Genomic DNA, 12,887 nt, shown 5'->3' on the forward strand with positions numbered 1-12,887 from the left:
AATTTTAGATTTTATTAATCTGCAGTTCACTTGAGGAATATTTACGGTGAAATTATATTTAGAGCATTTACTGCAAATGTCAGCTGTTCTTATTTTATTTATAGACTAACAGTGGGGAGTGTGTTTCAGATCTCAGGAGAACTCCAGAATGATTCAAGGCCGTGGGAAGGTACATCATGATAGCTTTACCTAATTTATGGTGGTAAAAGACTTTCAGCTCTTTTCACCACAAAGTTCTGTTAAATATTGTACTGTAGAAAGAAAATGAGAAGAGCTCTGTCTACCATCAAAATCATAATGCCTTGTGGCTTTTTATATTTAGCAATTGGCCTTATATATAATTCAACATAATGGGCAATCATACATTTTTGAAGTGTGCACCTCCCAGGGTGGAAGAGGCTATCTTTTTTTCTGCTCAGGTATCTAAATATTGCCTATATCTGCCGACAATGGTCCCGTTTCCCAATAAGGCTAACATTCTGATATTTACATCTCATTTAGAAAGGTCTACTTGAAGGGGCATTTTCATCGGACAAGTACTAAATATACAGTATGCTTTCTGGGGCCCCCACTGATCATTAGAGCTGGGCCTTAGAGTTCTCTCCCACCGCATGACTGCAGTGAGGAGGAGTTTGAATGAAGTATCTGTCAAGTATGGAAATTGCCTCTCCATTTCAAATCTATGGGTCTACTCAAACTCAGGACCCCTGTTTAAGTGATCGGGGTGAGGTTCCAGCATTGTGGCCACCAACATTCATGTATGTATCCTCTGGATATGTTCTTTATGGGAATATACCTTTAACAGGAAGCTAATTAATCTGAAGACATTTTGATATATGGAAATTTTCATTCATAGAGAAATGTGTGAATGAGAACACAGTTGATCCATAGTGATGGCCTTGCAGTTCGCCCGGCGGTCAGTTCGCAGCGAACTTTGCTCGTTCGCGATTCGACGAACATGCAAACATATGGCGATATTCGCGCCCGCCATATTCTTTTACATTGTCAAGAACTTTGACACATCCATCAGGTGGTACAGGACAGCCAATTGAGACGTTTCAGCACATGGACATATCCCCTACCTTATAAATAAACTTGATCTGACCGCCATTTTACATTCAGTCTTTTGTCAGTGTAGGGAAAGGTTGCTGTGTGGAGCAGGGACAGGCTGTTAGGGACAAAAACGCTATCAAATAGGTCCAAAAAAGTCCTTTTAGGGACTGGTATAGGTGTACTATTAATAGGTGTGCAGTACAGAGGAGCGTAATATACTTATAATATACTTTCTAACATAGAAGCATATTATAGTGGATTTGTATTGTGCAGCAGTGGTGAGCGGTTCTGCGGCGATACCGCAGCTACACAGAGTGACAAACGCAATTACAAAAAATAATTATAACTGGTGTGATATACCAGTCGCCCCCCAAAAAAACTGATAGAAGCGGGTGTATACTAATAATATACTTTCTTTATAGTGTATTTGGGTACAGCAGCATTTGTTTGCGATTTTGCTGCGTTCCCTCTGCTACACACAGTGACAAACGGTACTGGAAAAAAATTATTATAACTGGTGTGTGCATGCGCGTACGCGAAAAATATATTGCTGATATTTCGCATTTAAAAAAATAATGAATGGAGATCGCAAATACATCTGGTATGTCACTGTCCATGTTGTGGGACTATTCGTGCACTTCTAGTAGTTATTTCTTAGCTGCAAATATGAGCTGAAGGTTTTTCAGGTTCGCCTGCCATTAAAATGAATAGGACCGGCCGCAAACTTGCTGTTCGTGAACATTTGATCGCATCCGCGCAATTGCGTTCGCGAAACATCCTGGCAGATATTCGTCCATCACTATTGATCCACCTTCTTTAGGCTCCAGGCATAAAGTAATAATAAATAATATCAATAATAGTAAAGTTATCCAGTGAAAATTTTGACGAGGGGCAGAACATAAAAATTTAAGAAATAATAAGCAACATAACAAAAAATAAATTAATTCAATAAATATAAACAAAACAAACACACAAAAAAAACTCAAAAATGTTCCCCTTGCCAATGACTGTTGTACTGCTATCTGAGACCCAACTGTTCATGAAAAAACACTGCAAAAATCACCTTGCTAACCCAAAAATAAAATTATAGTAATTAAAATAGCGTCTGCTAAAATTAGCTAAACTGTTATCCCAAAATAGGCCCAAAATTCCCTGAACCTAAACTGGTTAAAATAACCCTTTTTTCATTGTAAAACCATAAAGTGTATATATACTGTACATAGGACAGTTAAGATCATTTCCAAGAAATGAAGATTTTATAAAAAGCAATTCTGTTGCAGTTTTTTGTGTGTGCAGAATGCGGTTTAAAATAGCATAATACATTAAATCTCTTGCCCAATATGATTGCAGTGATACTTTTGTAGAGTAAAACACTTTAAAAAACTGTGTTTTATCATCGAGTCATAACATTTTTATTTTGCCATTGCAAAAGCTGTATAGAGGTTCATTTTTTGCAGAACAATTTGCAGTTTTTAGTAATACCATTTTAGGATATGTAACTTTTTTTAATCATTTCTTTTTCTATGTTTTTGGTTTTTTGCAAGGTGAATTAGCAAAAACAAGTAGCTTTTTTTTTTTTTTTTTTACATTTTTAATGGAATACACCTTGTGGGATAAAAATTGTGCTACTTTCTTTAATAGTTTCAGTTGTTCCAATTGTGGCAATACTAATTATCTATTTTTTCCATGAAGAAAGTTTTTGGCAGAAAATATGGCTTTTTTTAATTTGCCATTTTATGATTTGGAATTTATAAAAATAAGATTTGATAGAATTTTTATTTGATAATATTTTATTATGATTAGTCCAGAACAGGATCTGCACATGTGACTATTTGACTGCTAACATAATACACTACATTACATCTGTATGACAATACGTTATACCTGTCATGAGCCAGAGGCAGGGTCAAAAAAGCTGCTTTACTCGATAGACTCAAAGACCATTGTTAGGACTCCAGCTGCTATAGCTACTGTTACAATGGCAGCTCGTGGCTGCCCCTGTCCTAGCGCATGGGCATTGGCTTCCAGTGTGTGAATTAGGTCCATTGAGTAACTAACCTTAGTTGCATTACTGCCAGGGTTAACCTTCTCTTGCGCTGTGTGTTCAAGGTTTAATTATTAGCTCATCAGCCCTCCTACATAAACTGTGTTGTTTGTTCTTCTCTTTTGCCTGAGCAACAGGTTCTGTTAGGTTTTGCTAGCTTGCTAGATCTAGCTAAAGAGCTATAATCCATTTTTCTACCAGTGTACCTACTTCTGTCTGTTTCCTGAATCCTGATCTTCTGCCACCTGTCCTGAACTGTGCTTGTTCACCGTACAGATCCTGTGCCGACTGCCGTGACCTTTGGATTGTGTCACAGATTCGCTCAGACTCTGCCTACCCTGACTTCTGCCTGCTTTCTATGTGTAATGCCTGACGCCTAGGTGCTTTGTATCAGTGTCTCTACACCCTGCAGGTCAGATTCCAACCATACCGGGATTATTCCAAGAGGTAGCAGCCTAGTAGATTCCTGTATAAAGGGTTGAAGGGTGAAAACTAGTGTTGGGTGAATATGTGCTATGCTTGGCACATCGCGATGTTCGGCCGAATACCATGTGTACTCGAGCGCGATGCTTGAGTCTGCTCCCTGCGCGTTTGCTGGCTGCTATGCAGCCAATAAACGTGCAGGTAAGTACTGCCATTCACTGTAATGCCTTAGCCATGTTGGCTACTGACATTACAGTGATTGGCTGGCCCGAACGCGTCACTGGGTGCTATATAGCACCCGATGACACGTGTTTGGCTCAGTTTTAGTCAGGGAGAGCTGTGCTGAAGAAGGGACAGATAGTGCAGAGAGTGAAATACTAATATTTTTATTGAAAAAACTTGTTAGAGACCTAAAAGTCCTTTTAAGGACTATTGTTGTATCCGGCAGCAGTATAATTATTAGCGCAACCTGCGCTAAATTGCATGGAATTGTTAGAGATCCAAAAATCCTTTTAAGGACTATAGTTGTATCTGGCAGCAATATATATTTTTAGCACAACCTGCGCCAAATAGTTGCAATTGTTTGGCTGCTGAAGACAGCGACATTATCTGCGCTACATTTCCTGTCTAACGTGTGCGCAGCCTAAAAATATCTGTGACATGCAGTGTACTTTTTCTGTAGGCGGTGTCCGCTGCGGACAGTTACATTACCTGCGCTACATCTCCTGTATAACGTTAGCGCATCTGAAATATCAGTGACATTCAGTGTCATTTTCTTTTGCCGCTGGTGACAGCGACATTACCTGTGCTATATCTCCTGTATAACGTTTGCGTATCTGAAATATCAGTGACATTCAGTCTAGTTTTTTTGCTGCTGGTGGCAGCAACATTAACTGCGCTACATCTCCTGTGTAACGTGTGCGCAGCCTAAAAATATCAGTGACATCCAGTGTACTTTTCTGTAGACGGTGTCCGCTGCAGACAGTTACATTATCTGCCCTACATCTCCTGTATAACGTTAGCGCATCCGAAAAATCTGTGACATTAATTCAGTGTAATTTTTTATTAGCCGCTGGTGACAGCGACATTACTTGCGCTATGCCTCCTCTATACGTTTGTGCATCCTAAAATTGACATTCTGTGTACTTTATTTATGCATACACTTACAAAACCTGCGCTACTATACCTGTGACATACTTGCAAGCATATATACGATTTAATATGCGCAAGGCGAGCAGTAAGGGATGGGGAAGTGGCCGTGCTGATGATTCACACAGAGGTCCCTGGGCATGGTGAAACTGTGCCTGCTACCAGAGCACAAGAAACACACTCATCCACGATACCTAGCTTCATGTCCTAGTTGGCAAGGCAGCGAAAGACACCACTCTCGAAGTCAGACCAGTGTGACCGGGTGGTTGATTGGACTGCAGCAGATAATGCTTCCAGTCGGTTAAGCACCACCCTGTCTTCCACAAAGTCCAGTCTTAGTAGCCAAGAGTCTGGTCAACCCAATCCTCACCCTGATCCTCCTTCCTCCCACCATGGAGAGTCTTGGCAGAAAAGTGATCCCACACTCGGATATTCTGAGGAGCTCTTTTCAGCGCCATTCCTTGATTTGGCCCTCTCGCCAAGGCCGCTTGAAGAGGGACATGAGGAGATCTTGTGCCCTTATTTCCCAAACTCTGGAGCATCCACATTCACAAGAAGATGATGTGGGGAACGGCAATTAGTGTTTCACAAGGTGGATGATGATGATGAGACACAGTTGCCAATAAGTCAACCAAAATGAGTGTCTCAAGAGGTTCATGATGAGAATGAGACACAGTTGTCAATAACTGAGATTGTTGTTATGTCAACAAGTCAGAAGGATAACCAGAGTGAGGAAGTGGAAGAGGAGGTGGTGGACGATTAAGTCACTGACCCAACCTGGGAAGGTGGCAAGCCGAGCGAGGACAGCAGTACAGAGGGGGAGGGATCTGCAGCACCGCAACAGGCTGGAAGAGGCAGTGGGGTGGCAAAAGTGAGAAGGCGGGCCACACCAAACAGGCCCACAATTGTTCCCCGGAGCACCCCCTTGCGGCAATCTCCCTTGCCAAGGGGTAGGTGTTCCACAGTCTGGCGATTTTTTGAGGAAAGTGCGGACGATAAAAGAATTGGCTTTTGCAACCTGTGCCATACCAAAATGAGCGTGAACACTAGCAGCCTCACCACCACCAGCATGATCCGCCATATGGCATCAAAACACCCTAATAGGTGGGCCGAACGCCTGGGTCCACAATCAATGTCTGCGGGTCACACCACTGCCTCCTCTTCCCCTGTGTTATGTGCTGGCCAATCCCCTGTCCAAGTGCAACGTACAGATGTCTATACCCCAGGCCTTTGAATGAAAGCGCAAATACCCAGCCACCCACCCACAGGCCATAGCACTAAATGCACACCTTTCCAAATTGCTGGCCCTGGAAATGTTGCCATTTAGGCTTGTGGACACTGAGGCTTTCCACAGCCTGATGGCGGTGGCCGTCCTGCGTTACTCTGTCCCCAGCCGCCAATATTTTTCATGGTGTGCAGTCCTAGTCTTACACCAGAATGTGTCCCATAATATCACCCGTGCCTTGACCAACGTGGTTATTGGGAAGGTCCACTTAATGACTGACACATGGACAAGTGCTTTTGGCCAGGGACGCTACATTTTACCTGACAGCACACTGGGTGAACGTTGTGGAGACCAGGAGCGAGTCGTACCCTGGGATGGCATAGGTGCTACCGACGCCAAGGATTGCGGGCCCTACTTCCATCAGGGTTTCCGCCACCACCTACGTTAGTGGCTGCACCCCCCTTCTCCTCCTCCGCCTCCGCCTCCTCCTCCACTTCCACCTCTGAATTATCATCTTGCAGCACCAGTCAAACATCAGTCAGTAGCTGGAAGCAGTGTAGCACTGCAGAGGGGAAGTTGCAACAGGCTGTGATTAAACTGATCTGCTTAGGTGACAAACAGCACACTGACGCAGACCTGTGGCAGGGGATAAGGGACCAAACTGAGCTGCGGCTCTCGCCACTCAACCTACAACCAGGCATGGTTGTGTCTGATAATGGCTGTAACTTGGTGGCGGCTTTGGAGCTAGGCAAGCTCACACATATACCATGCCTAGCCCATGTGTTCAACCTAGTGGTTCAGTGGTTTCTCAAAACCTACACCCATGTGTGCCTATTTCCGATATTCATCGACCGCTTCCGCCGGTCTGGCAACACTGCAGCAGGGCTTGCAATTGCCAGCTCAATGACTGCTGTGCGACGTGAGCATGCGCTGCAACTCCACGTTCCAAATGTTGGCCAGGCTTTGTGAGCAGCAGAGGGCAGTAGTGGAATACCAGCTGCAACATGGTCATCGCCTTTCCAGTCAGCTTCCGCTCTTCACAAGCGACGAGTGGGCATTGATATCTGACCTCTGTGAGGTTTTACGCAACTTTGAGGAATCAACACAGATGGTGAGCGGCGATAAGGCTATTATCAGCGTAATCATCCCACTTCTGTGTCTACTCAAACGCTCGCTGCTCACAGGGGTCACCAGCAGGTCCTCACCCATAATGTTTTTGAGGGTCACCAGCAGGCCCTCACCCTTAATGTTTTTGAGGGTTACTAGCAGGCCCTTGCCCATAATGTTTTAGAGGGTCACCAGCAGGCCTTTTTCTTAATGTTTTAGAGGGTCACCAGCAGGCCCTCGCCCCTAATGGTTTAGATGGTCAGATCAGCAGCAGGCACTTGCCCCTAATGTTTTAGAGGGTCAGCTCAGCAGCAGACCCTCACTCCTAATGTTTTAGATGGTCAGATCAGCAGCAGACCCTCACCCCTAATGCATTAGATGGTGAGATCCGCAGCAGGCCCTCACCCCTAATGTTTTAGAAGGTCAGATAAGATCAGCAGCAGGCACTCACCCTTAATGTTTTAGATGGTCAGATCAGCAGTAGGCACTCACCCCTAATGTTTTAGAGCAGGCATCCTCAAACTGCGGCCCTCCAGCTGTTGTAAAACTACAACTCCCACAATGCCCTGCTGTAGGCTGATACCTGTAAGCTGTTCGGGCATGCTGGGAGTTGTAATTTTGCAAAAGCTGGAGGGCCGCAGTTTGAGGATGCCTATTTTAGAGGGTGAGATCAGCAGCAGGCCCTCACCCCTAATGTTTTACAAGGTCAGATCAGCAGAAGGCACTCGTCCCTAATGTTTTAGAGGGTTAGCTCAGCAGCAGACCCTCGCCCCTAATGTTTTAGATGGTCAGATCAGCAGGCCCTTGCTCCAATAGTATTTAAGGGTCACCAGCAGGCCATTAATCATAATTTTTCAAGGGTGTGTATGATGCTCTCCTTTATGTGTAATAAAGGGTGTATTGTAGTGCCGGTTCCTTGTCATTTTTGGCAGCCCTTTCCCTTAGTGCATAGGCTTTATGAGTGTAGGAGTCCCACTACCTGAACAATTGTACCACAATGTGAATGAGGCCCTCCTTTATGTGATATACAGGTCGTATCGGAGTGCCTCTTCCTTGTAATTTTTGGCAGCACTTGCCCTTTATATACAAGTAAATATGCAGGAACAAATGTTTCCTAACAATTTTTCCTCTAAAATCCAGTTTATCTTTGGTTTTATGCATATTATTGTCAGTCTGTAAAAGTGGTGTACTACTCGGACAACATCGTTACTAGCAGCAACCTGGGAGTCCAAGATGCATCCAGACATCCTCCCCATGCTGTTCCTGAACCATTTCAGTGGTGTTTCCATCAATTTATGACCTTTTCATGTGAACCAGACACCCTCCCCTCTACAGAGCAGGGGGTGCCTGGTTTAATGCTCAGGTTCTCCCATTGACTTTCATTGTGCTCGGGTGCTCGGTAGAGCATGCGAGCATCCCGAGGTGTTCTACTCGAGCACCCAGCACTTTGGTGCTCGACCGACACTAGTAAAAACCATAGGACTTCCAGGGAAATGTCCTCAGTCAAACTGGTTAGTTGGAACAGTGGTTCCACAACCATTGTCTGTAACAGCAACTATCAGCACCTTGTGGCTGCATCGTGGAGGGGCTAATGAAGGTTGAAAGAAGGGGCCCCCTGCTTCTGAAACCACTTAGACTCTGTGGTTGCTATTAACTAAAATTTCTAAGAGGGTCAAATGGCCAGGATTGGAGGTTTCCTCACTTCTGGCAACTAGCGCAGCATCATGATTGTTATTAGACAGCCAGACACTCCACCTGCCACTGAAAACCCAATCTATTGAGGGTCACTAAAGTGTCAATGTAAGCCTGAGAGCAGAATGCAAAATGCTGAGAGGAATCTCCAAGAACCTCCAGAATACGAACTGTACAGCATAGTGCCGGAAATGATCCGATGTGGAGAAGGTTTGCTGCATCTGGATAGCTCACCATTACCTGGATAGCTCATCATTATTGATTACTGTGAATTCTTCATTATACCATATGGAGCTTGTGAAACCATCTGTCAGAACATTTAAAATCAGCCAAAAGTGGACTTTGTAATGCCTCAAAGGTCACATATGGATTAATAGGGAAACATATTTTTCCCAGTCAATGTCAAAGACTGATGGAACGATATAAGACACATAAGAGGCATATGGGAATGCGGAAACATTGAAGTGTCTGAGCTTCGCCAAACATGCAGTGGCCAGAGGATGCACAATCTTGAAGGTAATGATGCAAAGTGGTGCAGTTATAAGCCACCACGTGGCCAGGGCTTCGGCAGCATGCGGACGCCTCAATGTCTGCCCATATCTTTAGAACCATAATAATTAGATCAATTATTAATAATAAAGCACCATTTTTTGTTCAGCACATCATAATTTTTGTTCTATACTGCTTAAATGAAGTTTAATTATAATATAACAATATGTCATAAAAATAAAGTTGAAATATATAATATAATATAATAAATGAAACTTAGGACCTCTTCTTCAACACACTCACCCAACGTGATCACCATTGCTAAACTGTCTGAACGACCAACAGTAGAAGAAAAGAAACGCTGAACTTTACGTCGAGCGTGTGGACCTTAGAGGGCGCACTAACACAACCGGTCGTAGACAATATTTAGGCTTCAGCTATTTTATGCTTTATTCATTTGTCTATGAATAAAGCATAAAATAGCTGAAACCTAAATATTGTCTACGACCGGTTGTGTTAGTGCGCCCTCTAAGGTCCACACGCTTGACGTAAAGTTCAGCGTTTCTTTTCTTCTACCGTTATCCGAGTGGAAGGGTGGCTCCTGCCCAAGGCGATTGGACGAATCTAGGCTGCACCAACCGTTGCAATTCTCTTCTTTTGGCCTTCATTGTGGTTGCGCCCAATTGGTGCAACCCCAATAGGTGAGCAAACCATCTCTTATAGTAGAATTTATCTTTTATTGAACATACTCACCCTATGAGCGCCTTTCTCTTTTTTATTTGCCACCATTTGCTGAATGACCAACACTCAGCTGAAGCAATTTGTTGCATTTGTCATCTAGTGATCAAGTATAGTGATGAGCGGCAGGGGCAATATTCGAATTTACGATATTTTGCGAATATTTGGGCTAATATTCGTCATATATTCATGAATTCGAGAATTCGTGATCTCCAGTCATTATTTTCTTGATTGTGAAAATCGGCAATCAGAAAATTTGCTATATGAAAATTTGCGATCAACACTACTTCTAAAGTCAAAGATATTGCTGCCTTCTCATTGGCCCACAAGCAAGAAGCAGTGAGGGATCATGGGTACTGATGCAAAAAATCTAGAATATTTGCGATTACGAAGATATAGCACTATATTCTAGATATTCTCGAATTCTCGAAGTGCTAATATTCGCGATAAAAATTTGCGATTAGAATATTTGCGATCAACACTAATCAAGTATGAAGCTACAGTGTATACTATATTAACCCTTTGCCTCTGCAGACAGTTTTGGCCTTAATGACCAAGCCCTATTTTTCAAATCTGACATGTCACTTTATGTGGTGATAACTTTGGAATGCTTTTACTTATCTAAGCCATTCTAAAATTGTTTTCTCTTGACACATTGTACTTCATGTTAGTGGAAATTTTGAGTTGACATGTTTCACCTTTATTTATTTAAAAATAAATCCTAAATGTACAGAAAATTTTAATTTTTCGGCTTTTAAGAAGATTAATACCTTATAAAATATGTATTACTTTACATTTACCATATGTCTACTTTATGTTGGCATCATTTTGAAAACGAAATGTAATTTTTTTTAAAAATTAGAAAGCGTACAATTTTAGAAGTATATTTTTATATTTTGAAGAAAATTCTCAAAAATTACTTTTTTAAGGACCAATTCAGTTATGAAGTCACTTTAACCACCTCCGGACCGCCTAACGCAGATGTGCGGTCCGGAGGTGGCAGCGCTGCGCACAGTCACGCATATACGCGTCATCTCGCGAGACGCGAGATGACGCGAGTATGCGCCCGCGCGTGCGCAGTTCGCGCCGGCATTTCGTCGAGAAGTATTTCGTCAGCAACCTGCCAGCCAATGATCGTGGCTGGCAGGTTGCTGATTTTTTAAAAAGCCAATCAAAGTGCCAGATATCAGATCATATTAGTAAATATGATCTGATATATGGCTGCCTGCTCCTCTGCTGGTTCTTTTCGTCGGTTGGATCCAGCAGAGGAGCAGGCTTCACAGTGAGTACACCAAACACTACACTTTAGCCCCTGATCACCCCCCTGAACCCCAATTAACCCTTTGATCACCCCTTTGATCACCCCTGTCAATCACAAGTGAAAAGAAAAAAGTGATCAGTGCAAACTGTCACTTTTTTTTTTCACTGTTATTGACCGTTGGGTTTTAGGTATAGTTTAGGTCCCTTGGTTAGGTAGTTAGCGATCAGTTAGCGCCCAGCCCACCGCACCGCAGTCCGTTATTCGCTGATTAGCGTATCGCTAATCAGCATTTGTACTTTTATAGTATCTGGAAGTGATCAAAACTGATCACGGTCAGATCTATAATAGTACTAGTGTCACTTTAGTTCGCCCTTCACCCAAAACGCAGTGTTTGCCCGATCAGGCCTGATCGGTCGCCCACACGTGCGTTCGCCCACACACGCCCCACCGCAGTGACAAAAAAAAATTTTTTTTTGATCACTGCACATTCACTTTACACGCACTGCGGCGATAAAAAAATCAGTTTTGATATTTTTTATCAACCGCAGCGGCCTCCGGTACTTCGCTAGCCTCCCCTTTGTAAGACAGGCTTGCTTTTTTTTTTCTTGGGTAGTCTCAGGGAATACCCCTAAATTTAGTTGCCCACATGTCTAACAGGGGGTATTCTTCTGAAGAGGCCTACAGGCTTCTGACCCAGTCGGATGAGGAGTGGGAACCCTCATCTGATGAATCCAGCGGGTCAGAATACGAACCTGTAGAAAGCAGTGGCTCTCTGACCCAAAGTTCGGACGAGGAGGCTGAGGTCCCTGATACCACCAGGCGTACCCGGCCCCGTGTCGCTAGACCGCAGGTTGCGCAGGATCCGCTTCAAGAGCAGCAGAGTGGGGCTGGTGCTGTCGGATTACGTGGTGAGGCATACACCAGCAGCCCAGCCCTCCCTGGACCTAGTACCAGCACTGCCGTACAACCTGGTGAAGTAGCGAGCACCAGAAGGGCAGTTGAAGCTGGTACGGTGGCACGTGCAGTAGTGACCCCATCGCAGCCACCGCAAAGACGTGCCCGTAGAGCCCCTAGAATCCCAGAGGTGCTGGCAAACCCTGATTGGCAGTCCCCAACTTCAGCCGCACCTGTAGTTTTCCCTTTCACTGCCCAGTCTGGAGTTCGGGTTGAGACAGCTCAGATCGGTTCGGCCCTGGGATTTTTTGAGCTGTTCTTGAATGCGGAGCTTTTAGACATAGTTGTGGCCGAAACAAACAGGTATGCCACACAATTTATCACCGCTAACCCGGGAAGCTTTTATGCCCAGCCTTTCCAGTGGAAACCAGTCCAAGTTTCCGAACTTAAAACTTTTCTGGGCCTCCTCCTCAACATGGGCCTGACAAAAAAGCATGAATTGCGGTCATATTGGTCCACGAACCCGATTCATCACATGCCCATGTTCTCTGTTGCCATGTCCAGGGCACGTTTTGAGGCCATCCTGCGGTTCCTGCACTTTAGTGACAACACCGCCTCCCGTCCCAGGGGCCACCCTGCTTTTGACCGGCTCCACAAAATTCGGCCCCTCATAGACCATTTCAACCATAAATTTGCAGATATTTATACCCCAGAGCAAAACATCTGCATAGACGAGTCCCTGATACATTTTACCGGGCGCCTTGGCTTCAAACAATACATCCCAAGCAAGCGCGCCCGGTATGGGGTCAAAT

The sequence above is a fragment of the Bufo gargarizans genome, chromosome 4 (genome assembly GCF_014858855.1).
Source record: "Bufo gargarizans isolate SCDJY-AF-19 chromosome 4, ASM1485885v1, whole genome shotgun sequence".
Lineage (NCBI taxonomy): Eukaryota > Metazoa > Chordata > Amphibia > Anura > Bufonidae > Bufo > Bufo gargarizans.